Raw genomic sequence first — 17,642 nt, forward strand, 5'->3', positions numbered from 1 at the left:
ACAGCTCAGAGCCTGGAGCCTGCTTTGGATTCTGTGTCTCCCTCTCTCTCTGCCTCTCTCCCACTTGCGCTCTGTCTCTGTCTCTCAAAAATAAGTAAACATTACCAAAACAGAAAGAATGCATCACCTCAAGGCAACATTTGCTACTATCACCTAAAATACTGGAAACATCAACCAAGAGGATGGAGTCTGACATGTCTGAGAGATCAGGGTATAGATATAGAAAAATGTCTCTTTGGGGTGCCTGGGTGACTCCGTTGGTTAGGCTTCCCACTTTTTATTTTTTATTTCAGTTTTTTATGTTTATTTATTTTTGAGAGACAGACAGAGTGCCAGCAAGGGAGGGTCAAAGAGAGAGGGAGACCCAGAATCTGAAGCAGGCTCCAGGTTCTGAGCTGTCGGCACAGAGTGCAACACAGGGCTCCAAGTCACGAGCCATGAGTTCATGACCTGAGCCGAAGTCGGACACTCAACTGACTGAGCCACCCAGGTGCCCCAAGCATCCCACTCTTGATTTTGGATCAGATCATGATCTCACGCTCGTGAATTTGAGCCCCAGATCAGGCTGTGTGCTAACAGTGAGGAGCCTGCTTGGAATTCTCTCTTTCTCTCTCTGCCCCTACCTGTTTGCTCGCTCTCTCTCTCTCTCTCTCTCTTTCAAAGTAAATAAATGAGTGTAAAAAAAATTAAAAAAGAAAAAAATCTCTCTGATGAAAACAATTGTAAACAATATTTCCCAGTATATAATGGGGAAGATGACGAACCAAGTTCTTTAGATTTTCTCCAGAGGAACATGTCTGTTTATACTAAATACAACTCAAAGGAAAACTGTGATTTGTTTTCTGGAAACTTACTTTATGGCCAGTTGCCAAAGAGTAATATAGGTAGTGGACAGTTCGTAAGTAGGAATTGCAAATGGGAGAAGACATAAGGGAGAAAGTGAGATGGCACATAAGCCAGGCCAATACTCGGCTGGGTACATTTTTAAAATACAGGGAAATATACAAATGAGTAAGGAAGAGATGGCTGCAGCAAGCTACAAACCTTGTAACTCAACCAGGCTCTGTCCAATGGCAGAAGTCAAGAGACAAAAACTCAGATCTAGAGCCCTCTGTGAAAATAGAATGATTACGGGAAGGACAAAGCCAGATGCAAACGGTGAATTCTAAGAGTAAAAGGCAGTGCCATGGGTTAGAGATAGGCATAGATGATAGAGACCAAAATGAGAGAGAGAGAGAGAGATCAAGAATGGTTGAACCAGGCCGACTACAGGTCCTAGTGGCATCTGGAAGAGAAGTGAGTGAACGAGTCAGTGAGTGAGTGAGTGTGTGGGTGTGAGTGTGTGTGTTGTGGGAAGGGGTCCAAGGAAGGACTAAGACATTTGAGAATTCAGGTGGAGGACAGATCAACATCAGGCTGCATTTAGTTGCAGGTAACAGATCTGTGCATGGGCAGCTGTTCTGCAAACTGTTACGGTATCCAGACTCCACCCAAGTTCAGCTAATGTTACACTGTAGCTGATCCTTAGGAAAGAAGTGATTTCTTAAGAAATGAAAAGGTTGTAGTGAGAGATAACAGTTCAATCCCCTTCCTCAATAAATGTAACAAGCGGTGCATTCAAAGGCAAAGCTGTAGCATATATGTATTTTCAAAAACTAAAATAAAATTACCTTCCTCTTTAAAAAGAATGTGTGCCCTCAACAAACAGAGCTTGACATACTTTATAACTGCCTGGAAATAGTCATGTTTCTCAGCAAAGCATACCTGAATCAATTCCTTGTTTAAAATGTTTAAAATGTATTCAATTTAAATGCACATGAAAGGGCATAATAAACTTGTTTCCATTAAAATCAGGTCATGGCACAATTTATATTTTTAACTGCACAGAAATGTTAAGTGTTTTATAAAACAGATCATCTGAGAATACAATTGTCGAATGATCCAAGATTGGAGCTCTGGCTTTCTCACAGCTAGAAAGATGGTTAGCAACGACAGAGGCTGGGCATAAAGAGCTACAGGAAGTTCACTTTGACTCCAAACCTTCAAAAATTTCAGTAGTGGATTCTAAAGTTCAGTTAATGCTAATGGCCAGTCTTTTGTTTCGAATAAAATGAAATGTGGTGAAATATAGCAGGAAAAGAATAACAAATAGAGTACATCACATGTAATACATCATGACACTTTTATTTCAGGAGTTCGTTTGGGTATGTGTGCCAGATCACAATGCAATATGTATTTCTTATTGTGGGTTGGAGTCAAAAAGAGTTGGATATTACCTGGCCTAGAAATGGAAATAGGGAAGAAATGGCCCTATCCTTTTCTTTATATCCTCCTTCAGGCTATATCTTATGATATTTTTCTTTATTCAAGTGTTTTATGAATGTTGCTTTTTATCTGATTTCACCTGCATAAAATGTTGGGAGGGAAATATGAGAAACAAGATTTTTTTTTTAATATGTGCACCTCCCTAAGGATGATTCTGCCAAATAAAATATCCTTCCAAGGACACCTTCTAAAATTCCAACTTTTAGCATTATTCAAACAGTTAAAACCCAATGAAAATGTTGGTATTACCAAACAGCATTAATGTTTTTGGTTTTCAGTTAATCATGCCACTAAGCCTTGAAGCTGCTGACACATATAAACACCTCATCATTACAATTTTAAAACAGCTTTAAAAAAAGAACGCAAATGAGTCAGACTTTTTTTTTTCTTTATCTGCTTCAGGCAATGAAAGAATTTGCTGTGTCTCCATGCGACATTTGAAATTTCCCTCATTTAAATTGTCCCAACTTCAAAGCATTTAAAATACAAATCCATCTTCTTTTGGCAGTCTCAATGTCAAAAAGTTATCAAGGGAACAAAGCCCACCTTCAGCCTAATAAAATGATACTTTTTATGAAAGACATTTCCATTATCTACAGCTAAACTAAATTCTATAAACAATCACCACAATGCTGAATTCAAATTACCCTATTTAGAAAAAAAAAAATTGTCAGAAAATAAGAAATATTAAAAACTCCATAGAGACATGAAATCAGAAGAGTCAACTCATACTTAATAATGCAGCCCACAGAAACTGCCATATGAAACCACAAAAGCTGTTGGAATAATACAAGAGAGATTGACAATTCTGGCTTCTGTTCTTTCTTCCATGGAATGAAAGTATCATTACACTTAACGCTCTTCATTTTGGATCTTGGTTTCCTACTTAGAAAAAGTAACTGAAAATTCGCATCACGTCTACTTGCAATCTGGATAAAGAGACCTGAATAAAAACTAATATATTTATTTCTAGATTAAATATTATCATTGACTTAACATGTCATAAATAATTTTATTTTCCTGAGCCAAGATGTTGCATTCACAACATGATGGTTGTGTAATGTTGGACGAAATAACTTAAATTCTCCCAGCCTCTGTTTTCCTATCTATAAAATGGGCTAATAGTTCTGCTTCACAAGGTTGCTATGACAATTCAATAGATTAGTAAATGTAAACCACATAATGTAGTGTCTGACATGTAGGAAGTGCTCGGTAATGATCTGATATTATTATTTGCTTAGATTTTCCATCTTCACATCCTGACTCCATGGTGAAATTGTGAGGATTAAGCAGGTAACACATTTGAACATTAGGTAAAAGGTGTTATGTAAACACCAGAATCCATGAGAGCGTGGATCACATTTTGCTACATTTATAAACACTCTTATACACAGACAATATAGAATGATATTAAGGATAATAACATTTTGTAATCATAATCATAATAAAAAATTTAATAACATTAAGTAACTCATAATCGTAAAAATTAAACTTTTTCATGTATATTCTGATACATGGGAACTTTGAGGCAAATTACCCCCCAGGATGTTTCCCCTGTGTTGCTTCCTATTTCTTTTGAATTTTACTTTAAAACCACAAATACAACTGCACAAAGGCTTTCCTACTTGTTTCCCTGACAGACTGGACACAAATGAAACAGACAGTATCTGCTTGCTATAATGAGAAGAGGGAGCCCTCCAACCCTCCCAGTGTGAACCAAACTCGCCACCAGACACATTCATCTCTTTCGTCGGCTTCTTCCTATTCTGTTCCTCCTCCTCACTCCCTGGCATAAACTATAGCGTTCCTGTGAAAAACAGGCAACATGGAATGTCCAGGCACTGTAAGCACAAAAGGGAAAAAGAATCTCACGAAGAGTATGGTACGTAAAGGGCACAATGTAGGTGGCAGGAATCTTACAATCTTACCAGTTTTGAGCCTGGGTAAGGAGCTTGTCTAGAATGTTTCCTAAAAATCTGAAATTCTGTATTTAGGTGAAATAGTTATAAACCTGTGATCATGTGAAGTGCACAACACCTTTAAATGTGTTCCCTTTGAAGACAACAGAGACTCCCTGAGATGGAACTTCTTCACTGCAGAGGTACATAAATATAAATGGAAGTTCATGAAAGTGGAATAACTTGTCCATGGCAGATAGCCAGTTGGAGCTTGGATGCATTTCTCCCAAAATCAGAGCCTGTGCTTTCCTCCTGTGTCACACTCCTTCACATACATGATCATTCATAGAATGTAAAATGTATTCTATTGCTCCACTGATAGCCAGTATGCTTTTGCACATGAAATTTCCCTTCAGTAGTTAAGGGAGCTAAATAAACCGTATGAATTTAACACATAGTAACTGAATGACAATATGGCCACCAGTGCGTAATGTGACAGGCTACAAAAGTAAATATGATGACTATGGCATCCAACCTTATGGAATTTATGGTCAAGAAGGCAACACAAAATCGATAAGAAATACAAACCGGTGTCCAATTATTGCTTGTCTTTTTTTTTCCTTTTTTTTGTAAGCTACCGGGACTTGTCACTACATACAAACTATTGTACTGTCTACTTCCTTTTATTATTTCATTTAATCCCTATCTGTCAATTAAGTATTCATTTCCTTATTTTACGGATGAGGAAACATGTATAACTAGTATATGCTTGTGCCAATTTATTCCCCTTCCAGCAATGGATAAAAACGGCCGATTTCATTATATCTCTCCAATACCAAGTAGCATCTTTTTAAAAAATGCTATTTTGATAGATTAAAGCATTGTATCTCATTTTTCATTTGTATTTTTTTCTAATGAGGTTGGGAATTTGTTGGTATATCAGGAAAGATTTATTAAGCATCCATCATCAATTAAGTACCACGTGGCAGGCATAGTGGATAGAAAGACAAAATTATTGCTTTAAAAATATTAAAGGGATTAAAAGAAAAAAGTTTATGAGTATCACAGGTGAAAAGAAGCAGAGATATTTTCTTCAAGGTCTAGTACCACCCACTTGGTCACAGGGGAATGGTTGCTGAACCTGAACAAGGAGGGCAAAGGACATTCTGAATCATCGCTTATTTGTTGTTGTTTACACAAAGATTCTGCCTAAATAAAGTTAACTATGAATGTACTCATGCAATATGGGTTTTCTGCTCAGCTTTCTGTATGGGTTTCTGCTCTGCCGTACTCCAGTGGCCTGAAATGTAATGAAGCCCTCAATTTAAAAGCAAAGAATGGCTTTCTCAGTGCTGACCCTGACTATATGTGATTTAATACCTATAATTCATCTGAACAAGGAGTTGCTAATTTGAATATAAAGTTTATTTTAATGCACATTCAGAATACGTCTTTTGTGTTGGCTAATATAACTATCTTGTGTTTATAATGTTGCTTAAAGTCCATTACTTACTCCTGAAAAATCAGATTAGAACCAGTACCATTTTTCTGATGTCTTGGCTTTCATTCCATCTTCCTTCAGCCAAATCATACTGACTTCCCAACTTCTCACTGGACAGCCAATGAAATTGCCCTAGGCTAGGATTATCACAGTATGAAAATCAGATAGAATGATAAAGGCACTTAATATTCATTGCACCCTAATGGCATATTTATTTTTCACAGAGCTCTCTCTTTGGTTTGGAAAAACACCTATTCCATTCTCTCCCATTATTTTTATTTCTCTTTAAATTGTACAAACTGTCAGAGTTGAAGCTACAGCTATTTGTAGATGAGATCAAGCTACATCTATGAATCTATTTGTCTAGGAGAGTTGCTTTTGATAATTGATCATAGACTTATGTGACACTGGCTTAAATCATAGGGTGTTGATTGTTCACTTATTAGGAAGTCTCAAGGTGGGTGATTGCTGGGTTAACAGGTTCACTCCTGGCCTTTTCTTCATAATAACAGACAGCTGCATGCAATCAAGATGTCTCTTTTATTAAAGAAAACACAAAAAGTCTGTCCCAGAGGTTTCCCAGAAGACTACCATTTCTGTGTCATTGGCCAGAAATTTGTTACATATTCACTTTTATGCCAGAGACTAATCTTACCTTCAGTGAGATTTCTTTTAAAAAACCTGTCCTATTGCTGAACAAAACCAGGCTGACAGCAATAGGGGAAAAGTTAGGAAATAGCTTTTGTGTAAAAATAATAAAGCATCAGAGAAAAAAATGTTTTAAAAAGCACAGTGATTGATCAAATCTAATCACTTTTTTCCCTTCAAATCTAATCAGTTCTTAAATCTCTTTAAAAACAGAAGACACTATCAATTCATTATGATTGAATTTGACCCAGGGCCAAGTATTATAAAATTTGAATATGTAAGACTATCGCAAATAACACACATTAGACACATATCCTAAATCCAAAGAAAAGCTTTCTTATTGAACCATATTTTACATGTACTCTAATTTAATTCAATTAATATATTACAGAATTATGTCTTGATCCCATTGTGCAGCAAAGAATTCAAAACTTATTGACCCAGTTCAGCCTCAGGAATAAAAAGACCATATACACAGTCAATTGAACACAAATATTATGAGAACATATTTCTCCAACCAAAGAGGTTTTATGCCCAGAATTGTCAGGAAGATATTTGGAACTTTGAACTATAAGACTTAAGTTTGCTGAGAGATAAAAAAGTCAACCTTCAGAAAATTGGACATAAGGTAACTATGAAGCATACCATGCATGGAAAAAAAATAAAAGCAAGGTTGGCATATTTTCAAAATTTATAATTACCTGCTATGTGTAGCAACATCTTCTGGATAGAAATAGTGCAATAGGGGCTCCTGGGTTATTTAATACACTTAGAATAATAGAAAATAGTTTAGGCTTAGTGGTGCCTGGGTGGCTCAGTTAAGCACCCGACTTCAGCTCAGGTCATGGTCTGGGGATTCATGAATTCGAGCCCTGCGTCAGACTCTGTGTTGACAGCCTGGAGCCTGCTTCCGATTCTGTGTCTCCCTCTCTCTCTGCTCCTCCCCAGCTCATGCTCTGTCTCTCAAAAATAAATAAACATTAAAAATATTGTAAATAAAAAGAAATAGCACAATAATTTAGAACAAAAGAGAAAAATGGACTTAATTTTTTTTGTCTGATTTTATTGGTTTCTTTTTTTAAGGAAACACTTTTTAAATGTCAATATTTAAAAGTAATAAGTCAAGAGGCATCTGGATGGCTCGGTCAGTTAAGCATCCGACTTTGGCTCAGGTTATGATCTCACAGTTCGTGGGTTCAATGCCTGTGTAGAGCTCTGTGTTGACATCTCAGAGCCTGGAGCCTGCTTCAGATAATGTGTCTCCCTCTCTCTCTCTGCCCCTCCCATGCTTGTGTTTGCACTCTTTCTATTTTTCTCTCTGTCTGTCTCTCTCTCAAAAATAAATAAACATTAAAAAAAGTGCTAAGTCAAAGCATATTTTATTTATCTAGGGTAACTTGCTTAAATTTCATTGAGTGAATATGACATGTGAATTCTAAGAGAACTGCTATATGCAGAATTATACTCCAGATGCTTGTGTAGCTAATGTGATTAAGCAGGAAACTGTGCTCTTTGTGTAACTGAACATTTTGTTTAAGTAAAATAACCTTGACTTGATTGACTCCTATTCTATTAGATTTTGGATATTTGAATTCACGAGGTGGTCAGTAATGATAAATGATCTTTCCAATATTTCATACACAGTTACACATGAAACATAGGATTCTATTTAAAAAGAATAGGTGGGGCATGGGTTTCTAGAACCATTAATTTCAATGAACTTTAAAATAATCAATATCACAGAGATAAGATACAGTATTAGTTTTCCAAAGAAAATAAATTGCACAAGACAAAGTCAATGACTGTATATATGGTTGGTGTACCAAAAGCAAAATAAGTTTTCTAATAAAAAAGTGGAAATTACAGTTGAACAAAAGTGTGATCAATCAATTAAAATTGTTGGAAGAAGATTTTTCACCTAGACAAGTGTAAAGCAATCATTAAGAACAGTGTTCTGATAAATATTTCTTGCTGAAAGAGAAAAGCTAAGTCTGTTGGGTAAGCAGGAACTAGATCAAGCTATGCTGCCAAAAATAGTTTTTTTAGAATTTTCTGGCATTTGAGCTAATGCCTGGAATTTGCTTTTTCTAGTGCCTTTCCATTTATTACCTTCCAATGGCTGCAGCCTAACATTGTCCCTGTGCTTTCTCCATTTCTACCTTTCATTGTGACCCAGGGAGAGTCCCAAGAGTGGCCTTTCTGCTTTTCCTCATTAGGGCTACTGGCTTGACCAGTCAGCTACATCCCTAACTCCCCGCTCTTTTGAATTGTCAAGGAAAACCAGGGTCAGCCGTAGATGCCGCTCTGAGTGTACAAAACTGAACCAGTGACAACTCACCATAATTTAATATTTTTCTACAAAGTTGAGGAGAAAAACAAAAAGAGCGGGGAGGGAAGACCTAAGTCATGATGGAAGTGAGTTAAAAGTGTTTCTTACTCTGTCTGTCAATAAACATTGTTTAAATTCAAAAGAGCAGTTGGTTTGCAATTAACACTGTGTTAAGATCTGTGTTGTGTCAATAGGCTTTGTACGGAAGCAGGAGACTATGTCCATATGAAAGATGTTACCCAAGCATTGTGGATTACAGAAAAAAAAAAGAATTAATAAGATCAAGAGGCTTTCGAAGCATCTAGCTATCCTATACAGCTGTCATATCATTCCCTCCTTGAGAAAAACGATCCAGATTTCTAACATTCAATAGCCAAGCAAACCTTTGGAGTATAACCTATTTAGGAGTGCAAGAATGCTTATTGATATAAATTAACTTAAGCAGTTTCAATTAACAAAGCAGTTTCTCTTTCCATAATATCAAATGACAACCCCCAAGCCCCCATTCTTATTTGATTACAGAAAATATGTGTCTTTCATAAATTTACTTTTCTTGTTATTTCTGAGGATTCTCAAGAAATGCTATTCTAATACCACAAATCGATACTGGTTTCCTCTTGCCATGTCTTCAAGCAATGTCATTCCAGGATTCTTTTTGTTCCCTCTTGACTCACAAGAGGGACAAGGGAGTGATTATACACCATTCCTACACAGCACAGTTCATGCCAGTCTGTAGTGTGTAACACAATTAGGCTAAATTTTGATTATAACAATGAGAACTACAACGCAGGAAGGGACACCTTAAAAATGGGTTCCATATAAAGTAGTCTTAGCATCTAGCGGTCTTTTCACTTCTAGAACCATCTGTTTTGTTGAATCATTTTGCTTAGGGCCAGCTTCTGTCCTCGTTCTTGAGGTCAAATTCCCACTGCCTCCCTTTTTGTGAGTGTATGTGTTGGGGGTGGACAGGGAAAGGATGAATAAACATTAATCTCCTTCAGCTCTAATTGAGCTCTTAATGACGTCACATCTCCGTCTAATTGTCTTCATTTAGACTTCATCACTGTTAAAGATTGCCTCACGTCTGCATGAGTCACTGTCGCTCACAAGCCGACCTGACCAGAATACAGGGATAGTATTTCCACAGCACAATTCCAATGCCCAATCTAAAATTCAGAATCTACTTATAAATACCATATTTGCCATTTCATCTGCTTCAATAATTTAAACATCCAGATTCCGCTTTGAGCAACAGAAGAAACTCTTGGTAAATTTAAAACAGCAGTTTGTCTCCCCTGCATAAGCATTACTGCTTCTATATATTGGAGCATTGAGTAAGTGCAAATTACTGTCTCTTATGGAATATCTTTTAGTATTTCAAATAAAATGCACCTTTTAAGAATGACTGATAACTCATAATTCAGTATTTAATGCATAAAACTTTGAACAACTGTATTTGAGTGTAGGTTTTTCATATCCACAGCCCAACCATTTTATTTTATAGTGCCATTTAGCAATTGCGGCATAATTCCTAAGTAGTTCATGTTTGAATTTGGAAATTTGAAATGTTTTTGAATTATTTATACTATAATACAAAGTTGAAGAAAGAGAAATCAAAAAAGAACTTTGAGCAGGTTTTTCAACTTCAGGTTGTATTAGACTAGTCTATTGTCTGCTTTATTAGCATGTTGAAAAAAATCCCAGTGAAATAATTACACTTATAAGAAACTGACTTCACCTTGGGTCTCGATTTTCTGCTTTGGTTTATAGATCCCTATTTCCCAACCCTATATTATCCTAATACCTCTCCATAAATATATCCTACTTATCATGTTACAAAGTGTTATAGAACATTAAGCTGGAAAAAATGATATTTAAAAGCCATTTAATCAAATCCACATCTGATGTATATCTTTTAAAAATTCTGACAAATGGTTGTCATATTTATAGCAAGTTTAGCTTGCTACTTCAAGAAGCAGAAGAGTTTTATTCCAAATTTCACACTATGCATTCATTAAATGCCTGCCATATTATAAATCCTGTATGAGATATTTATTCCACAAGAGTAACGAATCAGTCTTCAAATAGTCCCCAGTCAGGAGGAATGGGCAACAAATAAACTGAGAAATACAAATACAGCTTAATGAAATAATACTATGATAAGGAAGGCACTAGAGGAATGCTCAGGAGGAACATCTGGACAAAAGGAAAACCAATCTTTTTCTCTACAGCACTTGCCTACTAAAGGCGTAATCACTATTGCTTCTGCTTTTTCCTGTCACCTACACCCTGGCAAAGCCAGTAAAGTCTGAATCAGCCCCTATTAAAAGAAGGTCTCCTTTTTCCTCAGACAGAAAAAAAAAGAAGCAAAAGAGGAAGAAAGGAAAAACCTACGACACATAGTATATCAGAACAGTCCTAAATCGGTTTAATAATACCTTTAATATCTTTATAATACCTGTAATACAGGCAATTATCTATAGATATCTCGATGTATCTGTATATCTATAACAGTCACTCGGATCGTCTTCCAAGTTCTCTGAGTAGTACCGATGTGCACTTGCAAGAAGGCAAAGCCCATGAATTGATTCCATAAACATTTATTGATTCCACAAACATTTATTGAACCCCTCCTATGTCGAACAGTGAACACAATGGTGAATAAGAGAGACGTCATATTTGTTCTCAGTTTAGAGTCAAAGGAGGGATCCTGGCAAGTAAATGAACAGTTACAATACCGTGCAATTGCTGTGAGTGGGCAATAGTCTTGGTTCCTTGGAAGCAGTCAGAAAAGCCTTTAAAGGAAGTCTTTTAAGCTCTGACCTAAAGAGTAAGAAGGAGTTAGCTACTCCAGGGAAGAGAACAGAAGGCAAGAATGTACCAGCAGAGTGAAGAACACTCACAAAGACCCGGAAGGGAAAAAGAGCATGGTGTTTTCAAGGAACTCTGGGGAGTTCGATTTAGCTGGATCACCAAGTGATCCATGTTTTAGCATAAATTGCGAAGAGGCTGGTCAAGTGATCAGAGGACAGAAGGTGCTGGAGTCTGCAGGCTATTTTAAGACATATGGACTTTTGGACTGAGAATAATAGAAAACCACTGAATAGTTTTGACCCAGAGTGATATGATCAGATTTCATTCTAGACAAAATACACTGTCTACTTGTGGAGAATAGATTTTCAGGACGTCAAGTCAGGAAGCAGATAAGTAGATGTTAGAGCTTGCTACACCACCATGCTGTCTGTCACAGATCCAGTTTAAACAATGCCCCAAATTTGGTCAGCACCAATTGAGATTGGTGGCTCTAGTGGTTTAGTGGCATTATGGCTTTCAGTGATTTAATAGAAGGGGCTATCACACTACCCCTTATGCCCTAGCATAATCTGCTCTCTTGGCCTTCCCCTGTGAGGGTTGTTCTCACACACCACCATCCTACAGCTACAGCAGGGTCCGTAGTGACTCTGGTGCTCAGGTACACAGACGCTCTGGTTCTTTCTTTACTTCTACATTCAGACATGGTCTGGAATAATGAGATCTGACTCCTCTAGAGGCTGCATGGAGACACTGAGTAGAATTGCATTTGAGGCATTTCTGGGATATTTTATTGACCTGTTGTTTTCATGGGTCTGGTATGTAGGAGAAAAAGCTGGACTATATTTGTACATTTGGAGAGCTCACAATTGAACCATTGGCATGTGTAAGATACTCTTAGAGTATTCAGTGTGGGAGAAGACAGAACCTTAGGGAAAACTAACAGTCAACACTTGGAAAAAGAAGGCATTTTGCATAGGATATTAAGAAGACGTACTCTGAGGATATAGAAGGAAAGCCGTCAGAATTCCTTGTTGCAACACTAAAGGAGTCGAATGTTCTAAGAACATGTGCAATGCCACTAAAAGACTGAGTGAAGTAAAGCCCAAGAGGTGATCTTTTGATTCAGGAATAAATTTGGGCAAGATAATTTTGAGAATTTAGCAAGAGCAACAACCACTCTTGTTGGGAGTGGTTATAGGTGGGAACAGTTGATGGGTAGTGTGTTGATGGATCTTTCTTCAAGATCATGAAATGGATAAAAACAGGTCTGACAATAGTTAAGTGAGTGAAATGAAGCTTTCCACTTACTTGTATGTTATTTCTTGTTTGTTTTATTTTATATTTTATTTTTAATGTTTATTTATTTTTGGGACAGAGAGACAGAGCATGAACAGGGGAGGGTCAGAGAGAGAGGGAGACACAGAATCTGAAGCAGGCTCCAGGCTCTGAGCTGTCAGCACAGAGCCCGACGTGGGGCTCGAACTCACAGACCGTGAGGTCATGACCTGAGCCGAAGTTGGACGCTTAACCGACTGAGCCACCCAGGCTCCCCTCTTGTTTGTTTTAAATTAGAGAGACCCGAGCATTTGAAAATCTCATGAAAAAACATAAGCTTATGAGCAAGTAAAATAAAAATAGTTGAGTTTACAGAAAATAGAAGAGAGAATTTCTGACCTGGGCCAGATTTGTTTGTTTGTTTTAAACTCATAATGTATGGGGCGCCTGGGTGGCTTAGTAGGTTGAGTGTCCAACTTCAGCTCAGATCATGATCTCACACTCCATGAGTTCAAGCCCCGCGTCGGGCTCTGTGCTGTCAGCTCAGAGCCTGGAGCCTGCTTCAGATTCTGTGTCTCCCTCTCTCTCTGTCCCTCCCCTGCTCATGCTCTGTCTCTCTCTGTCTCAAAAATAAATTAATAAAAACATTTAAAAAAATTAAAATTAGACTCATGATGTATTCTAGAGAGACATTTCCTATGACATTGGGGATTTAGGCTTCCCTTGAAAATTTTGCAAGATTTGGCAAGTAGAGCCCTCTATTCTGTATGGAAAGGGCCATGGTGGCCAGAGTCTGCTATCTTTTTCAAAGCCTCTGGAAGTGTTTGCATTTATTCAGACTGAACTATAGAGTCACAATAGAATAATTATAGAATAATCCTGAAAGAGCCAAAGGATGTGGCTTCAGAAATATTGAAAATTATCAAGTAAACTGAAGAAAGAAAAAAAGGAAGGAGAAAAAGCTAAGTTTCTACCTGCTTTGGTAAAAAGTGGAAAGAATTCTTGACTAACAGCATCTCAGCTCCCTAGAATGAAAGGCAAAATCTTCTCTGAGAGTAGAGAGAACTTAGTGAGAATCTTGGTCCAACGCTTAGTGTGTAGGAACAGAACTAAAGGAAAATGCATTCATAATATTCTGAAGATTTGATATATTTTAAGTGTTTTGTGATTAAAAAAGGTTTTGAATAAACTATGACTATCAAAAATAATTAAATAAAAGTGCATTTATGAAGCACTTATAGTATTCTGGACACCATTCTAGGCTCTAACAATTAATCACCCCATTCAATCTTCATAATAAGCTTACAATGTGAATATTGTTCTCCCAATTCTACTTCATTAAAAATGATTGTGTCAATTATACAAAATGCCAGATATTATGCTGTAAAATGGAAATTTCTCAAGTTGATAAGATTCAGGATCATTATCTCCTTTAAATTTTTCTACCTAAGTAGGATTTATAAGCTAAATCTCTTTATCCTCATTCCATTATTAATTTTAATAAATATTGAAATATTATACAGAACTTCACTACTGTTAAATATCTCTAAAGGCATCAACCGTGAACTAAATAGTTAAGTATTTCATTTTGTACCATGTAAGTTTAAATGAATTCATGAGTCCTAGAATGCATAACCAAAGCAAGCTCTTCTCTGGTGATTTTTCATCTGCGCTAGGTAGTTTAAATGCCAGCCCACTGGGAAATTGGTATTTTACTAGATGAACTTCTTTGCCTAGAACTCTGGAATTGTATAAGCAATACCAAACGAACACAAAATTAACCATACAAGTTACTAGTAATAAATGCTAAAAATAACATACAACAGTCTATATAACTATATTAACTACATATTTTATATCTATCTACATACAATGATAAAAACATGCAAAGATTCCCAGGTTGACATTTTTAAAAGAAACACCCATGTGTGTTTTCTTTCTCAAGAAGTTTAATATTGGTTTTCTGATGCTGGTTACTGTGTGCCATATAGAGACAGATACTTCTTATGCACCCGATGTTCAATTATTTACATCAGCAAGTATGTCATGGCAAATAATTAAAGATCAAAATATAAAAGAGGAATAATGTTATCCTATACAAGTGGCTTAAATGGAATAATGGTTTATTGAGTGATACTATATTATTGAACTACTATTAATTGGATATTTATATTTAATTCCTTGTGCCATTTGTTATCATACCTTATTATAAAAGAGTGCAGTGTAAGATTGTGAACTACAGGGAGCTGACATTTAAAATCTATGGTCAGCCCTTCCTGGGAGAAGAAAAGACAGATGAAGTCCCGCTACATGGTATGACCTTGGCACTGTAATTAATTTATTTCATATCTGTAATCTGGGGTTCTTGTTTGTCAAATTAAGAGCTGTGTCTCCATTTGGAAAATAAGCCAAACTGTAGATGTAAGAACAGCTGATTAAAATTGGTGATGCAGTAAGAGAGGGCATTTATGCTTTGAAGCTTAACATATGTATAGCTTTCTCCATGACACTCGGGGAGTCCATTCTCTTCTCCATGTGAGCACGTAGCTCCCCTCGATGTCCATGCGAGCTGCGTTTCCGTGACGGGAGGAAAATAGGCTTGCTGAAGTTAATTATCAGACTGATTTGGGTCTCATTTTAATGTCCTGTTTATTGGCAATGGAAGCCTGATATGTGGCTCACTTTGTTCCTCACCTGATTTTCCAAGGTAGGGAACAGAAGGCAAGGACTACGTTTAAAAAGGTGTGAACTGTGAACAGATACACCCAGGGCATGTAAAAGGAAGTGAGCATTTTTATCTAGCAGCAGGGACTTTAAGCTAGATTTCCTAGTAACACGATTTAGGTTGTATTCAGTCTAAACCCGTGTGCCATTTTAGACTGTATTGTTTCACCCCAAGGCTAAATAGCACAATTGTTACACATTTAATAACTAAGATATTTAAACCAACATATGAATATGTCATCCATTGGGTAAACCCAACTCTAAGTGGAAGGGGGATATTTATTCTAGAATAAATTAATAAATCATATGATTGCTGGTACTTAAAAAAAAAGAAAAATCACTTGGTCCAAAAATCAAAGAATGCTTGCATTTTTCATAAGAAGGGAGTATTGCATAGTAGTGAAGCACCTGGACTCTGCCGTCAGACCGGCAGAACGGCACCCTGTTTGATCGCTTGCGTGCTCCCGCTACCATCTAGGGTTGATTCATTTAAACTCCTCATATCTCAGTTTCCTCATCTATAGAATGGGATACAAACAGCACACATCTTAAAAAAAAAAGTACATGAGAAAACTAATGTTAACACATGTGAATCCTTAGACCTGTGCTGAGCACAGAGTAAGTGCTATATAAATGCCTGTGATTAAAGCCTGATGAAAGCCACCACTGCTGTCTGGGACAATTCTAACCAAAAGGAAATAAAACCCTGATTTTAAAAAAGACTGTTTGTCAGTTGTCATATTGTGAAACAACCAAAGGCCTCTAACCCACCTGCACTGGGGAGCAGAGATTTTAAGTCTGTTATAACCTCTGCCATATCTGGGGACAGTGGTTCTGTAGTTAGATCCTGAACACAATTTTATTACAGATGCTTTAACCAAAGGTGGGGGAATGAGAACAATTATCGAAGCTGGACATGTTATGTTGTACAAAGATTATGGTCTTCCTGGCTATGGAGGCTAAGGAAATTATTTCCTCATTTTGAAACTTTCCTGAGGGAAACTGTCCTTCCCATAATACAGGGGGAGAATTAGTGACAGGAGACTTGGTGACATAAGTGATCTGGGGACAAACAATTACCATTATTATGATGTTTTCCGAAGGGTGGAACTTGCGAGCAAGATTATATAGGTGATGCATAATTGAATATTTAAAAATGCTATTATAAGCAAAGTAAAAAATATATTTTATACAGAATTTTATGTAGATTATATAGTCATGTTCACATTTTACACAAACTATTACTAAAAATGTACTCAACTTTGGGAAAATGTGTTTATTTAAAAATATTGTTTTTAATGGTCCATTTGTTATCAGACTTTGAAGAACATCTCAAAGATAGAATACGATCCACTGAAATTTAAAAATCTATTTTACTTATTTTACCGGTAAACGGAATGCTTTTGCTTCCTGTTTTGCTTTTGCTTTCACTAACTTCAGAGACAAACATATGGCCCATTTCTGGAAGGTTTGGAGAACTGGTGATGTGAATTTATGAACACACACACACATATAATACACAGACACACACATTCTCTTTGACTCAATTTTCTGGTTTGTTTTGGTTTTGGTTTTTGTAATTTTTCTGTTATTTTTATTTCCTGTGATGTGTGGATTTTGGGGGGGGGAGAAAACAATCTAAAAACTTGTTTCTGGCAGAAACGACATGTGGCTTTAAAATGATGGCTGCTACCATCTTTTCCATAGGCTGATGGTCACACACAACATGTCCTTCGTGGGAGTGGACAGCACTGGGGGTGGAGGCGGAATGCACAGTGAGTATCCTAGAGAGTGAGGGAAGCTTGTATTGGAACTTCGAATCATAATGCAAGGAAGAACAACCTATAAAAAACAGTGACTGCATTCACCAGTCATTAGAGTGTGCAGACTTCAAGGAGTACAGAAGGGAAAATAGAATCTATGAAGAGAACTTGCCAAGTAAAAGGGAAATCATTTGTTTTATTTGCCCTTCTGCGGTTTATCTTCGAGTGAGACAATGAACAATAAGCATTAAAAATGAGTATGGGGCACCTGGGTGGCTCAGTCAGTTGAGCCACCGACTTCGGCTCAGGTCATGGTCTTGCAGTTTGTGAGTTCGAGCCCTGCGTTGGGCTCTGTGCTGACGGCT

Source organism: Acinonyx jubatus, chromosome A1 (genome assembly GCF_027475565.1).
Source record: "Acinonyx jubatus isolate Ajub_Pintada_27869175 chromosome A1, VMU_Ajub_asm_v1.0, whole genome shotgun sequence".
NCBI lineage: Eukaryota > Metazoa > Chordata > Mammalia > Carnivora > Felidae > Acinonyx > Acinonyx jubatus.